Source organism: Loxodonta africana, chromosome 2, assembly GCF_030014295.1.
Source record: "Loxodonta africana isolate mLoxAfr1 chromosome 2, mLoxAfr1.hap2, whole genome shotgun sequence".
Lineage (NCBI taxonomy): Eukaryota > Metazoa > Chordata > Mammalia > Proboscidea > Elephantidae > Loxodonta > Loxodonta africana.
The window spans coordinates 230,444,824-230,466,675 of record NC_087343.1 but is presented as its reverse complement, the minus strand read 5'-3'; the positions used below and the strand labels follow the sequence as shown (position 1 = coordinate 230,466,675).

Here is a 21,852-nt window from a genome sequence, read left to right as displayed (position 1 = left end):
GGACCAAAGTGAGTGTTGGGAGTCTCTGAGACCCAGATAGAGGAGAGGTCTGAAGTGGGGCAGAGGAGCATTGTGGCTTGTGGTGGAGAGTCGTTTGTGGCAGGTGAGGCAGAGTGCAGGGATTGTGTTATTCTGTGTGTAGTAGCATCTGTTCCCAACCTGCTGTGGTGAGGATGGAATCACCCGTAGTCCCACCTAGAGATTACGATTTTTTAATTTTTTGCTGTAGAACCTATCCTTCCAGACTGACTTATTTATTTCCTCTCTCTCTACACAGACACAGATACACACACACACAATCTCTCTCTCTCACACATGTTCTGTAATGTATATGCTTAAATGTTTGCTGTTTTTAGCCTGTCTTTTTTTAGTTAACAGTATACTGTTGGTATCGTTATGCATATTGACCAGGTGTTCCTTTTTTATCTAATTCCAGTTGTGATGAGTGCAGATCATGGGAGGCAAATGGGAAAGGTGTGGGAAGCATGTTCCTAATTGCCTGAAGATTTGGGACGTATGGTTTAAAATTTGCCTCATAGGAAAGAATATGAAATTCCAATAGGCACTGCCTGGGAGGAATTCTAGGATTCCTGGAGCTCCCAAAGTTCTGTGGTTAAGACTAAGTTTCCTAAGAAAGGCAAAGTTTCGGACCAGGAGGTCCGTGTATGTGCTCCCCAGGATTGTTGGAGGGCATCTGAACTGGTAACTCAGAGTAGTGGATTGAGCTCTCATTTCTTGAGAGCTGACTCTGGGCCAGGTATTTTCTGCTTTACTTCCTCAAATTGCATGGTGGCCCTCTGGTGTTGGCGGCATTCTCACCATTGTACATGCGTTAAGCCTCTGATATAGCTAGTGAGAAGTTGGGCTGGGACTGGAGCTCAGACCTCTGTCACCCAAAAGCAGCGGTTCTCAGAGTGTGGCCCCCAGAGTAGCAGCGCCTGGGAACTGGTTATAAATGCATCTTCTTGGACCCCACCCAGACCTACTGAATCAGCAACTCTGGGGGCGGAGCCAGTTTGAGGCTCACTGCTCTAGAGCTTGTGACTTCCCAATGAAGGGGTGCCGCAAAAGAGCCAGAGAGAACAGCAACAAGGAGGAGTTGGAAGCCAGCACTCTGTAGGAAATGCAGCAGGAATGATGTAAAATCTTAGTTCCTCTCGCTGAAACCTTAGAACGGCGGTACTTCATGGTGCCTGCCCTGTGAATAGGCCGTGTTGTTGCAGTAAAATACCCCCAATCGTAACCCGGTTTCATCCTCCCAGGCTGAAAATGGGAGCCTCTGAGGGAGTGGAAACGGGTATGAGGGAGCAGAAGGGAAAAGTAATGGAAAAAACAAAGCACCTGCCAGTGGCTGCTGCAGAGACACTGTGGCTACTGTTCTGACTCTCAGCCTTCTTTTGGTCAGGAGTTACTGGAAGGTGTGTGAAATGTTGCTTGTTCTGTTAATTTGGAAACTAACTAAAAATAGGGTGTTTACTTGATAGTGAGTCTCACCAAAGGGGCACATGTGTGATGGAAACGCTGAAAGAGATCCATTATATAAGTTGCAGGGCATTGTAAGTGCAGTCCCCTGGGGTCACTGACTTCTCCGTGAGCTTCACTTCTGTTGATCAGCATCAGACGCCCTTGGGGTGCCAGGCCACAGTCTCCCCTCTCTAATTCAGCTCTTCATGTTTGCTGGATCAGTGGAGGTCTACAAGTGTTTTCCCTGGTCCCAGCCACAGCAGGCAATAACAGTTACGAACTCTAGGAATTTAGCGTGGATTGGAGAGATGGATTAGCATGGGAAGGCAAGAAGGCTGCCCACAGTGGACATGAGTTGCTGTTTCCACGTGATACCATCTGTGGTTCATTCAACACGTTTATTGTTCCTGCTGTGCTGGTGTTATACACAGGCCTCTCTTCTCGTGATGTTCACCTTCTAGTGTGCAGACGGGTTGATAGATGTGTAAGCAAGTAAGCAAACACACTGGAGTTGTAGGTGCTGGGAAGGGTGTGAGCAGTGCTGTGGTGGCAAGGAGGAGCTGGTGAGGGGTCCAAAGAGAGGAAGAGGGCCTCCGAGCAGAGACCTGAAAGAAGTCTGGGGGAGAATATTTCAGACGGGGCAGACAGTAAGGGGAAAGCCCTTGAGGGAGGAATAGAAAGGACGCTGGGGAATGGAGAGAAAGTGTTGGATGACGGGACTGGAGGTCACATAGACCCTGTTAGGCCACAGTGAGGAGTTTGGACTTCACTTGAAGTATGATGGGAAGGGTTTTTGGCAGAAGAGTGACATTTTCTAATTCTGTTTTTTGAGTATCATATTGGCTGATGGAAGGAGAATGAGTGGTGGGGGCAGAGTGAACCAAGGAGACCAGTTAGGGGTTGTCCAGGGGAGTAATGACTGCATCTTGGACAGTGCTGTGGCCAAGGGGATGGAGAGCAGTGGACTGATGCAAGGTCTGTTTGAGAGGTACAACTGCCAGGACTTGCTGATAAATTGTTTGGAAGGAATGAGGAAGAGAGAGATCTAGGATAAATCCTGGGCCTGGTGGCGCTGTTTTTTGAGATAGCATATTTTTAAACTGATGAAATGATCTAGGACAGGGATAGGCAAACTGTGGCACTTGGGCCAAGTCCAGTCCTGGAATACAGCCACATTCCTTTGTTTACCTATTGTTGATGGCTGCTTTCACCTTACAGAGGCAGAGCTGACTGGTAACAGCCTGTATAGTCCGCAAAGCTTAAAATATTTACTGTTCAGCTTTTCACAGAAAATGCTTGCCAACCCCTGGTCTGGGGGAGATGGAGAAGTTGTTGGTGCTGGGGAGAGAAGGGCTGGAATCCAGAGCAGGGACACGGCTTCCTGTGGACTGTTCATGGGCATGGAAGGAAAGGCAGGACACCTGGGGACAGGTGCAGGCAGGAGTGTTGATTTGGTGGTAGGGCCAGGAGGTCCTTAGCTGAGAGTGAGTAAGGGAGGAAGGGTGTGGGGTGGGTTCAGGCGCGGTCATGTACAAGTTTGGGCTACAAGTATGAGTTTCAGGCATTATGGAAATGTTTTTCTCACTTTTACCCTTCCATTTATTCTTTGTTGACTTTGGTTTGTTGGGAAAGATGCCATGGAAATCTGTGGTAGGAAACAGTTGTGGCCACATGTTTCTCCTTTTGCTCCTTCCTTGGCATTTGTGAAATTTGAATACGTTTTTCATATTGATTATTCTTTGTCCCAAAAGTAAGAAATGTTTTGGTTCTCTTAACTTTTTCTTTTCTTTCCTTTTTTTTTTTAATTTTAGAATATCGTAGAGCTGGTGGCTGGTGTTGTTCTTAGGTCTTTTAATCATTTTAAAGGTGGAGAAACAGAGTGCCAGAAGGTGAAGTAACTTTTCCAAAGTCATAAAGTTTGTGGCGGAGCGGGAATTGGAACTCCAGCATGCTTCCTCTGATGCTGCAATGCCAGACTCAGTAACTCTTTGGGAAATTTGTGCATAATTTCACTCAGTGTTCATGGAACAACTTCCCCTAGTTGCTATAGGGTCACTGTGAGTTGGAATCGACAGCAACGGATTTTTTTTTTTTTGGTACATACTCAAGAATGCTCAAAAACAAAAACCAAACCCAGTGCCATCGAGTTGATTCCGACTCATAGCGACCCTATAGGACAGAGTAGAACTGCCCCCATAGAGTTTCCAGGGAGCGCCTGGTGGATTTGAACTGCCAGCCTTTTGGTTAGCAGCTGTAGCACTTAACCACTACACCACCAGGGTAACCAAGAATGCTCAGGATCAGGTAATTGTTAATTTCAATTTCCACACTATATCAAGCCCTCAAAGTAATGGGGATACAGCCGTGAAAAAGATAGGGCCCCTCCTGCCAAGGAGCTGACACTCTGTCGGGGCGGGGGGCAGGGTGGAGGGTCACTACAGCTTAGTGTGGCTGAACGGTTGGGGCTCCTTACAGCCAGGAGGCCAAGAGGCAGAGCTGTTTTTAGGGGCTGACAGGTGCTGCAAGCACACCAAGTACGTTGTTGGAATAGAGGCCTGAGGCTCCTCGCCCCACTCCTGGGTTTGTCTTAGACTTTGAAAACACATTGGTATCACTATGTACTGTGAAAACCATGTTTAAAATGATGTGGTTCACCCCCCACCCCAATTCTGAGAAATAGATACCTTTTCTATTATTCGTAGTCCAGATGACTGTTGAGTGACCTCTGTGGTGGCAGGGACAGAAGAGCACTAGCAGACTAAGTGCATTGCTCACTGGTTATCTCACAAGTAGGCGATTTAGCAGTACACAACTCACTGTGAGTACTCGTTTGTCCGGGCGTGATATACCAAAGGTCTGTAAAGACCTGGTTTCCTCGTCTGATGGTCGGGAGAGCCTCAGGCTGGTAATGCTGCTGCTGCTGCTGCTGCTGCTTCGTTTTCTTTCCCTCAGTACAAAAGCCAAGCACTCAGGTGACTGTTTCTTTCATGAAAAAGGTCTAATAAAGACAAACTTTTAAAGTCCACTCTGGATTGTTCAAGATCAAGAGGCAGTTGTTCAGACAGAACAAGGGGATACTAAGTGCTTTGAAGTCAGGAAAGGTGTGCGTCAGGGTTGCATCCTTTCACCGCACCTATTTGATTTGTATGCTGAGCAAATAATCCAAGAATCTGGACTATATGAAGAACAAGGAATCAGGATTGGAGTAAGACTCATTAACAATCTGCATTATGCAGATGACACAACCTTGCTTACTGAAAGTGAAGAGGACTTGAAGCCCTTACTGATGAAGATCAAAGACCACAGCCTTACGTATGGATTTCATCTCAACATAAAGAAGACAAAAATCCTCACAACTAGACCAATAAGCAGCATCATGATAAATAGAGAAAAGATTGAAGTTGTCAAGGATTTCATTTTACTTGGATCCACAATCAACACCCATGGAAGCAGCAGTCAAGAAATCAAAAGATGCATTGTGTTGGGCAAATCTGCTCCAAAGGACCTCTTTAAAGTGTTGAAGAGCAAAGATGTCACCTTGAAGACTAAGGTGCCCCTGACCCAAGCCATGGTATTTTCAATCACATCATATGCGTGTGAAAGCTGGACAGTGAATAAGGAAGACCGAAGAAGAGTTGACACCTTTGAATTGTGTTGGCGAAGAATATTGAATGTACCATGGCCTGCCAAAAGAACGAACAAATCTGTCTTGGAAGAAGCACAACCAGAATGCTCCTTAGAAGCAAGGATGGCGAGACTGCATCTTTACATATTTTTTTTCGACATTGGTTAACAACCCTACAGTAGGTCAACACTCTCCCTTCTGGACCTTGGTTTCCCTATTACCAGCTTTCCTGTCCCCTTTTAACTTCTAGTCTTTGCCCCTGGGCTGGTGTGCCCCTTTAGTCTCATTTTGTTTTATGGGCCTGTCTAATCTTTGGATGAAGGGCGAACCTCAGGAGTGGCTTCCTTACTGAGATAAAACGGTGCCCAGGAGTCATTCTCTCAGGGTTTCTCCAGTCTCTGTCAGTCCAGTAAGTCTGATCTTTTTTTGTGAGTTAGAATTTTGTTCCAGCTCTGTCTGGGACCCTCTATTGTGATTCCTGTCAGAGCAGTCATTGGTGGTAACCGGGCACCATCTAGTTGTGCTGGACTCAGTCTGGTGAAGGCCATGGTAGTTGTGGCCCATTAGTTCTTTGGACTAATCTTTCCCTTGTGTCTTCAGTTTTCTTCATTCTTCCTTGCTCCTGAAGGGGTGAGACCAGTGGAGTATCTTAGATGGCTGCTCACAGGCTTTTAAGACCCCAGACCCTACTCACCAATATTATTTATCTTTAAATGTGTGTGTTCTGTCTCCTCACCAATGTACTCATTTGGACCTAAACTGTGTATTATACGTCCTTGAATGTCTATATTCCAAAACTATGACTTTCTCAAAATTGATGCTTATACAAAATACTGGATGATGCCTGTAGGATGCACTGCTGAGGTCTCAGTGGACTTCCAGGGAACCTTGACCAAGAATGCAGTCTGCTCCTTCCTCCATAAAATGGTCCTTCCAACCCGACCATTTTAATTTATATTAGTCCCGCTACTGATGCTTTCGCATACCTTACCTCGTTGTATTTTATGATGATGACGACGTTCTTGTACTTAAATTATGGCAGCTTTCTTTTAGGCTTGTCCTAATTTCAGGTACTAGTAGTTCGTAGTGCTGGTGATCTGGACAGAAGGGTAAATAAGAATAGCGGATTGGCATATATGCAGATCTGGGAAATTTGGGCATGCCATTTCTGTTGTGATCAAGACGTTCTAGAATGTATTTGTGAAATATTTGTACCTTTCATAAAATTTAAATTTATTATTTTGGTAATGGAGTTGTCAGTGTGCTCTTCTCTTCATCATGGTCATGTTTGTTTCTTTTTGTGATCAGGTGTTGTCTGTAGCCAACTCTGATCAAATGGTGAAAACTACTGATGCCAAATGGCAGATTTCAGGCGTGGTGATGCTCTAGCAGTCATAAAAGAAATGTATTCATGAAAGAACTGTAGACTCTTCTCATTCCTAATGCATGAGCTGATGGATACTTTACGTATAATAGTAATCACACACGTGTCATATGTTACGTATTATATGCCAGGTACACACAGCTTTCCTATATCAATTCAGTTAACCTTACAACTGCCATCTGGGATTGGTACAATTATTATCCCCATTTTACAGATGAGGAAGTAGAGGCAGAGAGGCTAAGTAACTTTCCTGGTATCACACAGCTAGCAAAAGGCAGAGCTGATTAACTGAACTCTAGTATGTGTATACCTTGAGTGGGAACACCTGCCAGCTGTCTGCATGACATACATGCATTGGTGGTAGTCTTCTAGCCATGCTTTTGCCTACGGCAGGAATTTCACATGTTTTTGAAATTATAGTGTCCAGCCAAAGTTTGGTTTTACTGCTTCTTTCATATGTGCATTCATTTTTTATTTTAATACAATTAAGTATTGTTAATAACCATTTACTAGATCTTTTATTAAAATATCACGTGTGGAAACATTGAGTAAATCTTAAGTACAGAAAACACACAAATGTTGAATTATAACAAAATGAATACAACGTTGTAATCACCACCCAGGGCAAGAAATGGAACATTACCGGCATCCCTTCAGCACCCTCCCTTCCTTTTTTCCCAAACGTAACCACCATTCTGATTTCCTATTTTTGAACTTGTCATATGCACATTTTTAAAATGAATTAAAATTTGGCTGAAAAATTTGAGGAAAATTTTGATATCCCCTTGAGTCAAATGGAAAAATTCTGTAGCATTCTAAGTTGATACAGTGGGTTTGTGGGGTTTGTGGCTTAAATAGTTTTTTTTTCTTTTAATCGTTGTGAAGATATAAAGAGCACAACATTTCCAAATTCAACATTTTCCACATGTACAATTCAATAAAACCAATTACATCAATCATGTTGGGTAATCATCACCAGTTTCTGTTGCCAAATTTTCCATCCCCATAAACAAAAACTGTGCTCCCTAACCCTGTCTCTCCTAACCCTGGTAATCACTATTAAACTCTGATTTCTGTACACTGGTTTATTCTAGGTAATTCGAATTAGTGTCATCCTACACTATTTGTCCTTTCGTGGTTGACGAATTTGACTTAGCATGATGTTTTCATGGTTCATCCATGTCAGAGCAAGTATTAGGACTTTATTTCTCTTTATGGCAGAGTAATATGCCATTGTATGTACGTACCTCATTTTGTTTGTCCATTCGTCTGCTGATGGACATTTGGGTTGTTTGCACCTTTTGGCTATTGTGAATAGTGCTGCAACGAACACTGGTACATGGTATCTGTTTGCATCACTGCTTTCAAACCTCCTGGGTATATACCAAATGGTGGAATTCCTGGATCATACGGTAGCTTTAGATTTACATTTTCTAGAGTGGCTGTAGCATTTTGCATTCCTTCCAGCAACAGACGAGAGTTCCAATTTCTTCGTAGCCTCACCAACATTTGTTATTTTCAGTTTTCGTAATCTTAGCCATCCTAGTGGGAGTGAAGTGGTATCTCATTGTGGCTTGGATTTGCATCTCTCTAATGGCGAATGACATTGAGCATCTTTTGATGTGTTTGTTGCCGTTTATATGTCTTCTTTGGTGAAATGTCTGTTCAGGTCCTTTGCCCATTTTTCAACTGAGTTTTTTTTAATCTTGTTAAGTTGTAGGAGTTCTTTATGTATGTTGGATATTAAACCCTGAGCTGACATATGGTTCCCAACAATCTTGCCCCATTCTAATAGGTTGTGTCTTCTCTTTGTTGGTCAAGTCCTTTGAGGTACGGAAGTTTTTCATTTTGATGCGATCCCGTTTGTCTATTTTATCTTTTGTTGCTTGTGCTTTTGGTGTCGTATGTAAGAATCCATTCTTAAAAACTAAGTCCTGAAGATTCACTCCTATGTTTTTTTTTCTCAGAATTTTATGGTTTTAGGCTGTATATTAGGTCTTTGCTACATGTCTTAGGCTGGATTCTCTAGCGAAACAAAACCAGTAAAGTATAAATACATGAAGAGGTTTATATCAAGGAAATGGCTCCTGCAGTTGTTCTGGCTGGAACCTCCCAAATCTGTAGGTCAGACTGGAGGCTTCTCCTGATTCACGTAGCCACAGGGGCTGGCGAACCCAAGATCGGCAGGTCAGACAGCAGGGCTCTTGATTATAGGCCGTGAAGACAGACGAATCCTAGATTGGCAGGCAAGAGCATAGGTAAGCTGCTAGCTCAAGTCCCAAGAACCGTAGGTCAGATGAACAGGAGCCAGCTGCAGGATCCTAAGTCACGATCATAAGTCTGCGAGCCTTGCCAGAGAGTCCAGTTATATTCGACACAGGCCACAGGCCCAAGGAAACTCCCTTTCAACTGATTGGCTACTCACAGCAGGTCCCATCATGGAGGTGATCACATTATATCAAACCTCATCGTGAAAGTGATCACATAATCATATGATTGCCAGGCTACACCATAACTGCCAAACCACTGAGAATCATGGCCCAGCCAAGTTGACAAGCAGTCTTTAACTATTGCAGTCCATCCCTGGTCGACTTGACATCTATACACATTTTTTTAAACTGTACATAATCCCTGAATAAAGACAACTATGAAGTCATACTTGCACCTAAAATGATACAACTAATATGCATACAACCGAAAATGTACTAGTCCTGTTTACATCTGTCTCAGTCATCTAGTGCTACTTTAACAGAAATACCACAAGTGGATGGCTTTAACAAGGAGAAGTTTATTTTCTCACAGTCTAGTAGGCTAGAAGTCTAAATTCAGGATGTCAGCTCCAGGGGAAGGCTTTCTGTCTCTGTCGGCTCTGGAGGAAGGTCCTTGTCATCAATCTTCCCCTGTGAGGAGCTCCTCAGGCACAGAGACCTGGGTCCAAAGGATGTGCTCTGCTCCGATGCTGCTTTCTTGGTGATGTGAGGTCCTCCTGTCTCTGCTCACTTCTCTGTGTTAATATCTCAAGAAATTGCCTCGAGACGCAATCCAATCTTGTAGATGAGTCCTGCCTCACTAACACAACTGCTGCCCATCTTCCCTCATTAACATCATAGAGGCAGGATTTACAACATAAATAGGAAAATCAGGTAATACAAGGATTCATGGCCCAGCCAAACTGATACACACATTTTTTGGGGGATAATTCAATCCATGACAACATCTTATATTATATAAGTGAAGAAAACAAAAGCATCTGATGTGCACGTACAAGGCAGAAATACTCGTAACAATTACAGTCCTTGTTTCTGCAACTGGTCATATGGTCGTAACTGGTATTTAGAACCACCAGCCTTTCTGTATTCCCTTTGTCCTCGGCAAGCATCTTAGCTAGGTCGTGGTTCTTCGTCTGGTGGGGTAACCCAGACCTTCATTCTGGAAGGGTCTGGGCCATTAATAATTACATCGGAATTGGGTTGCTGTAGTTTTCAATTTACGTAATCACAGGGCATGGTAGTAATACTCCGGACATACTCTTCTTTACCTCCATTATGTGATTTCAATTTGATTTCTTCTTGGTAATCTGAATCAGTCACACCAGCCAGTATGGTAACTCCCTTCTTTTCCTGTTGGTCCAGAGGCATAAGGAGCCCAAAGTCGCCACGTGGCATTTTTAACTTCCAGTTCAATGAAATTAGTGATGTGTCTCCAGATGGGACCATTCCTCCCTTGGAAACTAAGACCTCTAGACCCACAGAGCATAGGGTTGAGGGGACAGGAATCAAAAATTTTGTGAGTGCGTCACTAGGGGTAATAGTGAGTGGTGCTACTCCCATTTTTACCCCTTGATTCCCAGACCCGTGGATCTTGGCTATGGGAGAAATAGTACCATACATTGGATGCTGGTTTAGAGCATATACAACCTCCTGGAGAGCATTGCCCCAACCCTGCAAGGTATGGCCACCTAGCTGGTGCCATAATTACATCTTCAGAAGACCGTCCCATCGTTCTATCAAGCCAGCAGCTTCAGGATGATGGGGAACATAGTAAGACCAGTGAATCCCACGAGCATGGGCCTGTTGCTGTACTTCATTTACTGTGAAGGGGGTCCTTGATCCAAGGTGATGCTGTGTAGGATACCGTGATGGTGGACAAGGCAGTCTATAAATCCACGGATGGTAGTTTTGGCGGAAGCATCGTGTGCAGGGAAGGCAGATCCATATCCAAAGTAAGTGTCTGTTCCAGTAAGAACAAAATGCTGCCCTTTCCGTGATGGAAGTAGAACCTGCCATCAAGTTGCTGTCTGATCACCTCGAGGCATGACGCCATATCGGGGTCTCAGTGTTGGTCTTTGCTGCTGATAGATTGGGCACTCAGCAGTGGCTGTAGCCAAGTCAGCTTTGGTGAGTGGATGTCCATGTTCCTGAGCAAATGCATAATGTCCATGTTTGGCTCAACGGTGACGGGTTTTTTTTTTCTACTACCATGACCACTTTGCTTATGAGCTCATGAGGGAGCGATGGGAGTGACTGGGGAAAGAGGATGACTGGTTTCCACAGAGTGGTCATCCTATCTACTTGATTATTAAAATTCTCCTCTGCTGAGGTCACCCTTTGGTAAGCATTCACATGGGACACAAATATCTTCACTTCTTTGGCCCATTTAGAGAGGTCTGTCCAAATACCTCTTCCTCATACCTCCTTGTCTCCAATTTTCCAAACATGTTCCTTCCAAGTCTCTGATCATCCAGCCAAATCATTAGCGACAGCCCATGAGTCAGTATACAGTCACACATCTGGCCATTTCTCCTTCCAAGCAAAGTGAAAAGCCAGGTGCACTATCCAAAGTTCTGCCCATTGGGGGGATTTACCTTCACCACTGTCTTTCAAGGAGGTCCCAGCAAGGGGCTGTAGTGCTGGCGCTGTCCACTTTCGAGTAGTACCTGCATATCGTGTAGAACCATCTGTAGACCAGGCATGAGTTTTTTTCCTTAGTCATTTGATCATAAGGAAGTCCTCATGAGACCATAGGTACAGACTGGGAGATGGAAGGTAATGTGAAAGGAGTGAAGATCATGGGCATTTGGGCCACTTCCTCATGCAACTTACTTGTACCTTCAGACCCTGGTCAGACCTGATCTTGTGTATACCATTTCTGTTTAATGATGGGTTGCTGTTGTACATGTCTAACTTTATGACTCCTGGGTTAGACAACACCCAGTTCCAGATGGGCAGCTCCCTTAGCCTGCATGGTGACTTGATGACCCATGGTTAAGTGACCAGTCTCTACTGAGGTCCAGTAGTAACAAGCCAAAAGCTGTATCTCAAAAGAAGAGTAGTTATCTGCAGAGGATGTCGGGGCTTTGCTCCAAACTCCTAAGGGTCTGTGCTGTGATTCACCAATAGGGGCCTGCCCTACAGCTGCTAACCAAAAGGTCGGCAGTTTGAATCCACCAGGCACTCATTGGAAACTCTATGAGGCAGTTCTGCTTGGCCCTGTAGGGTCGCTATGAGCTGGAATTGACTCAACGGCATCTGGTTTGTTTGTTTTGGTATAGACTCCAAACAGCATCTCTATTTGTCGTTAACACTTCAAGCACCATTGGATCAGACAGATCATTTGGCCCAAGTGGTAGGACAGCTTGCACAGCAGCCTGAACCTGTTGCAGAGCCTTCTCTTGGGCCTCACTCAAAACCAGCAGCTTTTCAAGTCACTTGATAAATAGGCTGGAGTGGCACACCCAAATAAGGAATATATTGCCTCCAAAATCCGAAGAGACCCACTAGGTGTAATGTCTCGTTTATAGTTGTGGGAGGAGCCAGATGCAATAACTTGTCCTTCACCTTAGAAGGAATATCTCGACATGCCCCACACCACTTGACCCCTAGCAATTTCACTGAGGTGGAAGGCACCTAAATTTTTGTGGGATTAATTTCCCACCCTCTAGCACGTAAATATTTTACCAATAAGTCCAGAGTCATTGACACCTCTTCCTTACTAGGTCCAATCAGCATTATATCATCAATGTAATGGACCATGTGACGTCTTGTGGAAGGGAAAGGCGATTGAGGTTCTGGAGGACTAAATTATGACCCAGGGCTGGAGAGTTGAGGTGGCCCTGCGATAGGCAACCAAAGGTGTGTTGCTGGCCTTGCCAGTGGAAGGCAGACTGCTTGAGGTGGTCCTTCAAAACAAGTATGGAGAAAATGGCATTAGCCAGATCAACAGCTGTACACCAGGACCAGAAGATGGATTAATGTGCTCAAGCAATGCAGCCACATCTGGAACAGAAGCTGCAGCTGGAGTCACCACCTGGTTAAGTTTTTGATGATCCAGTGTCATTCTCCAAGATCCTTCTGTTTTTTTGCACAGTACAAATAGGAAGGTTGAATGGGGTTTTGGTGGAAATCACCACCCCTGCCTCCTTCAGGTCCTTGATGGTGGCAGTTATCTCTGCAATCCCTCCAGGAATGCGGTATTGCTTTTGGTTTCCTATTTTCCTAGGTAGGGGTAGTTTTTATGGCTTTCATTTGGCTTTTCCTACCGTAATAGCCCTTACTCCATTTGTCAGGCTTCCAGCATGGGGGTTCTGCCAGTTGCTGAGTGCGTGTATTCCAATTATGCATTCTAGAACTGGGGAAATCACTACAGGATGGGTTCAAGGACCCACTGGACCTACCGTGAGATGAACATGAGGTAAGACTCCATTAATAACCTGACCTCCATATGCCCCCACTCTGGCTGGTGGGCCATAGTGACATTTTGGGTCTCCTGGAATTAGTGTCAGTTCAGAGCCAGTGTCCAGTAATCCCAGGAAAGTCCGATTATTTCCTCTTCCCCAGCGAACAGTCACTCTCATAAAGACCGTAAATCCCTTTGGGGAAGGCTAGGAGAAAGTAACAGTATAAGTTTTTGGCAGTATATTGCAGTCCATCCTCTAGGTGACCCAGCCTCCCGTTCATTCAAGGAGTTGTAGGTCTTTAAACTCACTCAAGTCTGGAAATTGACTGAGGGGCCGTGACTGTCTATTCTGGCGAGTCAAGTTATTGAATGACTGCTGTTTACTTGACCTAGAATCCATCTGCTTGTACAGACCAAGTAAATATTTAGTAGATTTCTTCTCTGTTTCGCTCCTACAGACGCCCGACTAAGTAGCCAATGCCATAAGGCCATACAAGTCAGACTATTCTATTACTGCTTTGACTCCTCTGTCCCTTACAGTAACAATGCGCACCTTGTATTTGTCGATTGAATGCGGCCACTTGACCTCTACCACCACGTGTCCAGTCAACCCCATTGTAGTTAGGTGTCTTAATTCAGTTAGGGCAGTTCCCACTGTCAAATCTGATTTACATAAAATAGCAATCACACTAGTTTTCAAGGATGTTGGTGCTCCCTTCACAAATTCGTTCCCCACAGTTGTGGTAAAAGGTGTGTCCTCTGTGCACTCCATGTGTGGATCTGTGGGTCTAACCTGATAAATCCACTTTAGCATGCCAATTTCCCTCGGCCTTTGGATACCTTCTTTTACAGTATACCAAAGCAGGCCTGGTACTCAACTTGATTTAGTGTAGGCCCTCTTGTAATCCATGCTTCTACAACCCAACCAAATAAACTATTAGATCCTTTCCTAACCTCTCGAGCTGAAACATGGAATGAAGAATCTGTGCTTAATAGGGCCATATGAATAAACTCAGACCAATCCATCTGTATGTTCCTTGCACTGTTGTCCCACATCCATAGCAGCCATTCCCACCCATATTCCCAGGTTTCTGTTTGTACATATTAGAAAAGTCAACCAGTTCTTCTGGAGTGTACCATACCTCCTCCTGGGTCACGCTTTGTACTTCACCTTTTGAGGCTTGCTGGGATTTAAGTCTAGTTATAGGTCTAGAAGCCAAAATCGGTAGTGGGGAAGTGTTTTGAGAACATTCAGGATTGTCTTGTAAAGCATCAGCCTCAGACCGTGCCCCAGACAATGACTCAGACAAAGGCTGTTTAGATGCAGCTGGGTTAATCTCATTAGATGGGACTGGAGGGGCTAATGGTTTTACAGGGAAGGGTGGTTTAGCAGGCAAACATGGGGTAATCTCTTCAGATGGGTGTGAGAGGGCTTGGTCTGTCAGCAGGAGTGATTCAGTGCAACTTAGGGGCTCATATCCCCAGCTTCCTGATTATCTGCCCATATGTCACCTTCCCAAGTTTCAGGATCCCATTTCTTCCACCAGTGCCCTCGCTTTAACTTCAGAAACTTCTCGAGTTTGGCAGTTGAGTTGGTGTTATAATTCAGAAACTCTTACAATAAGACTTTGGGTTTGGTTTTGGCAATATCAGCTCTGTTGCTAAAGAAATAAGGCTTTCTTTCAAGGCACAAGTGGAAACTTTGTGGTCGCTTGTGTGGCTGAAGCCCTGAGCTCATCTCTTTCTTTCACCAGTTTGTCTTGCAAAAGTAGGACCAACCAACCAGCTTCCTTATACTTCTCATTTTGACAAAACCGTAGAAAGGTATCACACCTCTGATTACCCAGAGCCTTGCCTTTCACCAACACCTGTTCTATTGGTGGCGATGTTTTATGTATTTGAATTGCCACCTTACACCATGGATTAGCAGTGCCCTCTTTATTGCTGGTAGCAGAGTCATAAACATTTTTAAGACTAACCAGACTTGAGAACCAATTTAGAAAACTCGTCCTTTCAATTTTGTTTCTCCAGAAGCACTCTTAGTACCAAATGTCTTGGGCTGGGTTCTCCAGTGAAGCAAAACCAGTAGAGCCTAAAAATATATAAAGAGATTTATATCAAGGAAATGACTCACACAGTTGTAGAGGCTGGAACACTCCAAATCCATAGGTCAGTCTGGAGGCTTCTCCTGATTCATGTAGCCACAGGGAACGGCGAACCCACGATTGGCAGGTCAGATAGCAGGGCTCTTGCTCACAGGCTGTGAAGATCAACAAATCCCAGGATTGGCAGGCAAGACCACAGGTAAGCTGCTAGCTCAGATCCCAAGAACTGGAGGTCAGACAAACAGGAGCCAGCTATAGGATCCAGAGCAAGCAAAAGCCTGTGATCCTTGCCAGAGAGTTCGATTAAATTTGATGCAGGCCACATCCCCAAGGAAACTGTTTTTCAGCTGATTGGCTCCTCGCAGCAGATCTCATCACAGAAGTGATCATATTATCATATGACTGCCAAACTACATCATAACTGCCAAACCACTGAGAATCGTGGCTCAGCCAGGTTGACATACAACTTAATGATCACAGTCTGTTTTTAGTTAGTTTTTGTATTTGATGTGAGTATGAATGTAACAAAGAGCCCTAGTGGCGCGTTGGTAAAAGTGCTTAGCTCCTAACTGAAAATTCGGTGGTTTGAACCCACCAGCCACTTTGCAGGAGAAACATGTGGCAATCTCCTGTAAAGATTACAGCCTTGGAAGGCCTGTGGGTCAGTTCTACTTTGTTCTGTAGGGTCACTGTGAGTTTGATTCGACTGGATGGCAACGGATACGTATGTATGTACGTATGTGTTTAACTTCAGTCTTTTGCGTGTGGAAATCCTGTTTTCTTAGCGCCGTTTATTAAAGAGGCTGTTCTTTCCCTATTGGATGGATTTAGCACCCTTATTGAAGATTAACTGACCACAGGTACACGAACTTAGCTCTGGACTCTCAATGTTATTCACATTAGTCTATATGTCTGTCCTTAATGCCGGTACGAGATTGTTTTGATTACTGTAACTTTAGGCTTTGAGATCAGGAATTGAGAGTCCTCCTACTCTGTTCTTTTTCAAGATTGCTCTGGCAGGTCAGGGCCCTTTGCAGTTCCATGTAAATCTGAGGACTGAGTTTTCCAGTCCTGCAAAGAACGCTGTTGGAATCTTGATGGAGGCTGTGCTGAATTTATAGATTGCTTTCCCGTAGTATTGGCATCTTGACCCGATTAAGTCTTGCTGTCCCTGAGCATAGAGTGTCCTTCCACTTGTTTACGTCATCTTTAGTTTCTGTCGCTAATGTTTTATAGTTTTCTGAGTACAGGCCTTTTACCTCTCGGGTTAATTCTTTGGTATTTTGTTCTTTTAGATGTTATTGCAAATGGAATTGTCTCCTTAGTTTCCTTTCCAGATTGCTTGTTGCTGATATAAAGAAGTCCTACTAATTTTTGTGTGTTTACCTTGTATCCTGCCACTTGGCTGAATTCATGTATTAGTTCTGATAGCTTTCTTGTGGGTTCTTTGGGGTCTTCTATATGTAAGATCACGTCATCAGCAAAGAGGAATAGTTTCACTTCTTCCTTCCCGATACGGATGTCTTTTATTTCATTTTTCTGCCGAATTGCTCTGGCTAGAACTTCCAGTACAATATTGAATGGCAATGGAGAGAGTTGAGTACTCTTGTCTTATTCCTGATCTTAAGGCAAAAACTGTACCAGTCTTTCTCCATTATGATGTTAGCTGTAGATTTTTCATAAATGCCCTTTATTAAATTGAGGATTTTTTTTTTTCCCTATCTTCTTGAGTGCTTTTGTCATGAAAGGGTGTTGGATTTTTTTCAAAAACCTTCTCTGCATCAGTTGAGATGATCATGTGGTTCCTTTGTTCTTTTAATATGGCATATTTATTACATTGATTTTCTTATGTTGAGCTACCCTTGCACTCCTGGGATAAATCCTACTTTATCATGGTGTATAATGCTTTCAATATTCTTCTGTGTTTGGTTTGTTGAGGATTTTTACATTCATATTCACCAGGGATATTGGTCTGTAGCCTTCTTGTGGTGTCTTTGTCTGACTTTGGCTTCAGGGTAATGCTAGCCTCATAGAATGACTTAGGGAGAATTCCCTCCTCTTCTATTTTTTGGCAAAGTTTAAGAAGCATTGTCCTTACTTCTTCTGTAAATGTTTGGTAGAATTTCCCAGTGAAACTGCCCGGTCCTGGACTTCTTTTATTGGGAGTTTTTTGATTACTTCTTCCATCTCTTCCCTCGTTACAGGTGTTTTCAGGTCTTCTGTTTCTTCTTGAGTTAGTGTAGGAGGTTTGTGTGTCTCTAGGAATTTGTCTGTTTCAAACAAGTTATTAAAATTGTTGGCAAGCAGTTGTTCATAGTATTCTCTAAGCATTTTTATTTCATTAAGGTCTGCTATTATGGCTTCATTTTAGTTTCTGACTTTTGGTACCTGAGTATTCCTCTTTTTGTCAGTCTAGCTAAAGACTTGTTGATTTTGTCAGTCCTTGAAAAAACCCACTTTTGCTTTTATTGTTTTTCTATTCTCCGTTTCACTCATCTCTGGTCTTTGTTATAGCCTACCTTTTGGTTGGTTTGAGTTTAGTTTGTTCTTTTTCTAGCTCTTCAAGTTTTTTTGGTTAGATTTTTGATTAGTGACTTCTTTTTTTTAATACAGGTATTAAATTGCCCACTGTGCACTGCTTAATATGTTGTTCTTCCATTTTCATTTGTCTAAGTATTTTCTGATTTCCCTGTTGATTTCTTCCTTGACCCATTGGTTAGTTAATAGTGTGTTCTTTAATTTCCCTCTGTTTGTGTATTTTCCAGTTTTCTTTCTGTTTGTTAATTTCTAGTTTCATATCATTGTGATCAGAAAATCCTTTGTGTTATTTCAATGTTCTTAGATTTATTGAGGCTTATTTTGTGAAGTAACATGTCATATATTCTGGAGACTGACTGAACCATGTGTACTGGGGAAGAAAGTATATATAGTGCCTGAGATGATTAAGTTTGTGTGTCAACTTAGCTGGGCCATGGTTCTCAGCAGTTTGGCAGTTATGTAATGATGTAGTCATCCTCCATGATGTGGTCTGATGTGATCAGCCAATCAGTTGTAAGGGGAGTTTCCTCAAGGAGGTGGCTTGTAGTCAGTATTGATATGGATGCTCTAACAAAGCTTGCTTGCTCTGGATCCTGCATCTGACTCTTCATCATCTGACTTCCAGTTTTTGGGACTTGAGCCAGCAGCCTGTCGTATTGCCTGCCAATCTTGGGTTCGACAGCCCCCGTAGCTACGCAAATCAGGAGTAGCTTCCAGCCTGATGACTGACCCACAGACTTGAGATTTGCCACCCTCTACAACTGCATGAGCCATTTCCTTGTGTTAATTCTCTTATCTATTTATATATACACTTCACTGGTTTTACTTCTCTAGAGAACCCAGCCTAAGACGGCGCCCTTGTGTGGAGCTTTCTATATATATATGTCTGTTAGGTCTAGTTTCTTTGTTGTGTCATTCAGGTCTTCTGTTTCCTTACAGATCTTCTCCCTAGATATCCTGTCCGTTATTTAGAGTGGTGTATGGAAGTTTCTCACTATTACTGTAGAACCGACTACTTCTTTAGATTTTTTTCAGTGTTTTTCTTTTTATCTTTGGGTGTCATGGGCCCTGGTGGCACGTTGGGTAAAGTGATCAATTGCTAACTGAAAGGTCAGTGGTTTGAAACCACCAGCAGCTGCTCCAAGGGAGGAAGATGTGGCAGTCTGCTTCCGAAGAGATTTACAGCCTTGGAAACCCTGTGGGGTTGCTATGAGTTGGAATTGACTCGATGGCAGTGTTTTTTTTTTTTTTTTTTAAACTATATTAGCTGCATATATACTTGTAATCATTATATCTTGTTGATGGACTGATTCTTTTATCATTATACAATGTCCTTGTTTGCCTCATATAACTGATTTTGACTTAAAGTCTATTTTGTCTGATATTTAAGATCACAGCCCCCACTCCTTTGATTATTACTTGCATGGAGTATGTTTTTCCATCCTTTCACTTTCAGTCTGTTTCTGTCTTTGGGCCTCAGATGATGTGTCTTTTATAGGCGGCATATAGATGGATCATATTTTTTTATCTACTCTGCCATTTTCTGCCTTTTGATTGGAGCATTTAGTTCATTTACATTCACTTTAGTTTCCAACAAGGAAGGACTTACTTCTGGCATCTTGTTGTTTGTTTGATGTATGTCTTCTTTGTCCTTTTTTACCCATTGTCATGGATGGAATTATGTCCCCTCCCCCCCGCCCAAATGTGTGTATCAACTTGGTTAGGCCATGATTCCCAGTATTCTGTAGCTGTCCTCCATTTTGTGATTTTAATTTTATGTTAAGAGGATTAGGGTGGGATTGTGACACTACCCTTACTTAGGTCACCTCCCTGATCCAGCATAAAAGGAGTTTCCCTTGGGTGTGGCCTGTACCACCTTTTATCTCTGAAGAGATTAAAGGGAAGGGAAGCAAGCAGAGAGTTGGGGACCTCATACCACCAAGAAAGCAGCACCAGGAGCAGTGTATGTCCTTTGGACACGGGGTCCCTAAGCCTGAGAAGCTCCTCGACCACAGGAAGATTGAGGGCAAGGATCTTCCACCAGAACCCACAGAGAAAGCCTTCGCCTGAAGCCAACAGCCTGAATTTGGACTTGTAACCTACTAGACTGTGAGAATATAAACGTCTCTTTTTTAGAGCCATCCACTTGTGGTATTTCTGTTATGGCAGCACTAGATGACTAAGGCAACCATAATGCCTTGGGGCTTTTTTGATGTGAGCTGTTTTGATTCACTTCGTTTCATTTGTATGTGTGCGTTTTTAGATTTTCTCTCTGTGATTACCATGAGTATAGCATGGTAATCTTTTATAGCAACTTGGGTTAAATTGATACTAACTAATCTTCAGTAAGATACAAAAATTCTGTACCCCTTCAGTTCTTTTCCCCCTTATTGTGTTGTTGATATTTCAAGTACATCTTTATACATCTTGTGACCTGTAACACAAATTTATACTTATTTCTTTAAATGTGTTTGTCATTGTAAAGTAGAAAAGACATAACCATTATAGTTATCAAGTGAAAATACCTTCAGATTTGCCCTTCATTTTATGTATGCAGTTTCCTTTACTGAAGACTTTTGTATACATGGCTTCAAGTTTCTTTTTAGTGTTCTTTCTTTCCTGTCTGGAGGACTCCTTTAGTATTTCTTGTAGGGGTGGTCTTGTGGAAATGCATTCTTGCAGTGTTTTTGAATGTTTAAATTCAGCATCGTCCTTGAAGGACAGCTTTACTGGGTATATTATTTTTGGCTGACTGTCCTTTTCCTTCAGCACTTGAAGAATCTCACTCCATTACCTTCTGGCGTCCGAGGTTTCTGCGGAAAAATCAGCATTTAGTCTTATTGGGGCTCCTTCATATGTCACCTTTTGCTCATCTCTCAGCGCTTTCAAAATTTTCTCTTTGTCATTAATTTTCCGAGAGCCTAATTGTGGAATGTCTCAGTGTGTATTTGTTTGTATTTATCCTATGTGGAATTTGTTGAGCTTCTTGCATATCTAGTTGTATATCCTTTATCAGACTTGGAAAGTTGCCTGCCATTTTTTTTTTCAAAAAATTTTTCTGTCCCTTTCTCCCTCTTTCTGGTATCCCCATGATGTCTGTGTTGGTTCGTTTGATGTTGTCCCATAGTCTCATTAAACTGTGCTGTGTTGTTGATCCTTCTCCCTTTTTGTTCTTCAGCCTTTAATATGTTGATTGCTTTATCTCTTTTTCACTGATCTTTCTTCTGCCTGTTCAACTCTGTTATTCAAATCTTCCGTTGAGTTTCTCATTTCAGTTATTATCTCTTTCAGTCCAATATTTCTGATTGGTTTCTTTTTATGGTTTATCGTTTCCTAATTTGTCTCAGTTTGTGTTTTCCTTTAGTTCTATGAGCTTGTTTAATATTATTATATTATTCTACTCTGTCCATTAATCAGACTTCCAGAGATATGTCTCTTTCTTCATCTTGTTCATTTCAGTGAGCCATCATTTCTGTTTCTTAGTATTAAATATTAGTTTTACTGAAATGAAGCATTCTAGTATGAAGAATCTGTATCCTAAAGCAGAATGACCTTTGGGGTACAAATCACTGTCAGCAGCTGTGAAAGTTTGGAGAAGTTAGCCTGCCATAGTTTTGTAGATGCTGGCAAAAACATGAGATTCCCGGGTCAGAGACAAAGGACTTTGTTACTCATGGCACAGCTGACTTTGTGTTTCCTTCCGTTCCCCTTGGCTCTCAAGTCCCACAGAGGCGATGCGAATTATGGATGGACACTAACACACAACTGGTTTGTGTCACAGCCGAGGAACCCTGAGCTTAGAAAACTCCCAGTCTTTAAGGGGGCTGCTGGCAAACTTGTCTAACTTTTGCCCCCAAGAGAGACAATATCTTTATTATCCTGGTCAGAAGACAAATCTGCCGCTAACCAGGTGGGAGTTATCATGTCTAGCTCTGAGGAAGTTTGCTGTGCAAACATCCTTTAAAAGATGGGTTGAGACAAAAACTGTCACAAGACATGTAGAAACACCACTGCCTCCCAACAGTATTTACACTTAGTTTCTACACTGTCTTGGCTTCTAG

General features: G+C 42.9%; 1 protein-coding gene across 6 annotated transcripts in view; it reads left to right on the top strand.

Moving 5' to 3' along the window:
- SNAP47 (synaptosome associated protein 47) overlaps window positions 1-21,852 on the top strand; it is a 119,953-nt gene that overhangs the window by 1,720 nt on the left and 96,381 nt on the right. Inside the window, exon 2 of one of the 6 annotated variants that reach the window (XM_064279651.1) lies at window positions 13,099-13,163. The exons of the other annotated variants lie outside the window; for them this stretch is intronic. The gene's annotated coding sequence lies outside the window, so the exon portion shown is untranslated. The remainder of the gene's footprint in view (window positions 1-13,098; window positions 13,164-21,852) is intronic. 6 annotated transcript variants of the gene reach the window in all.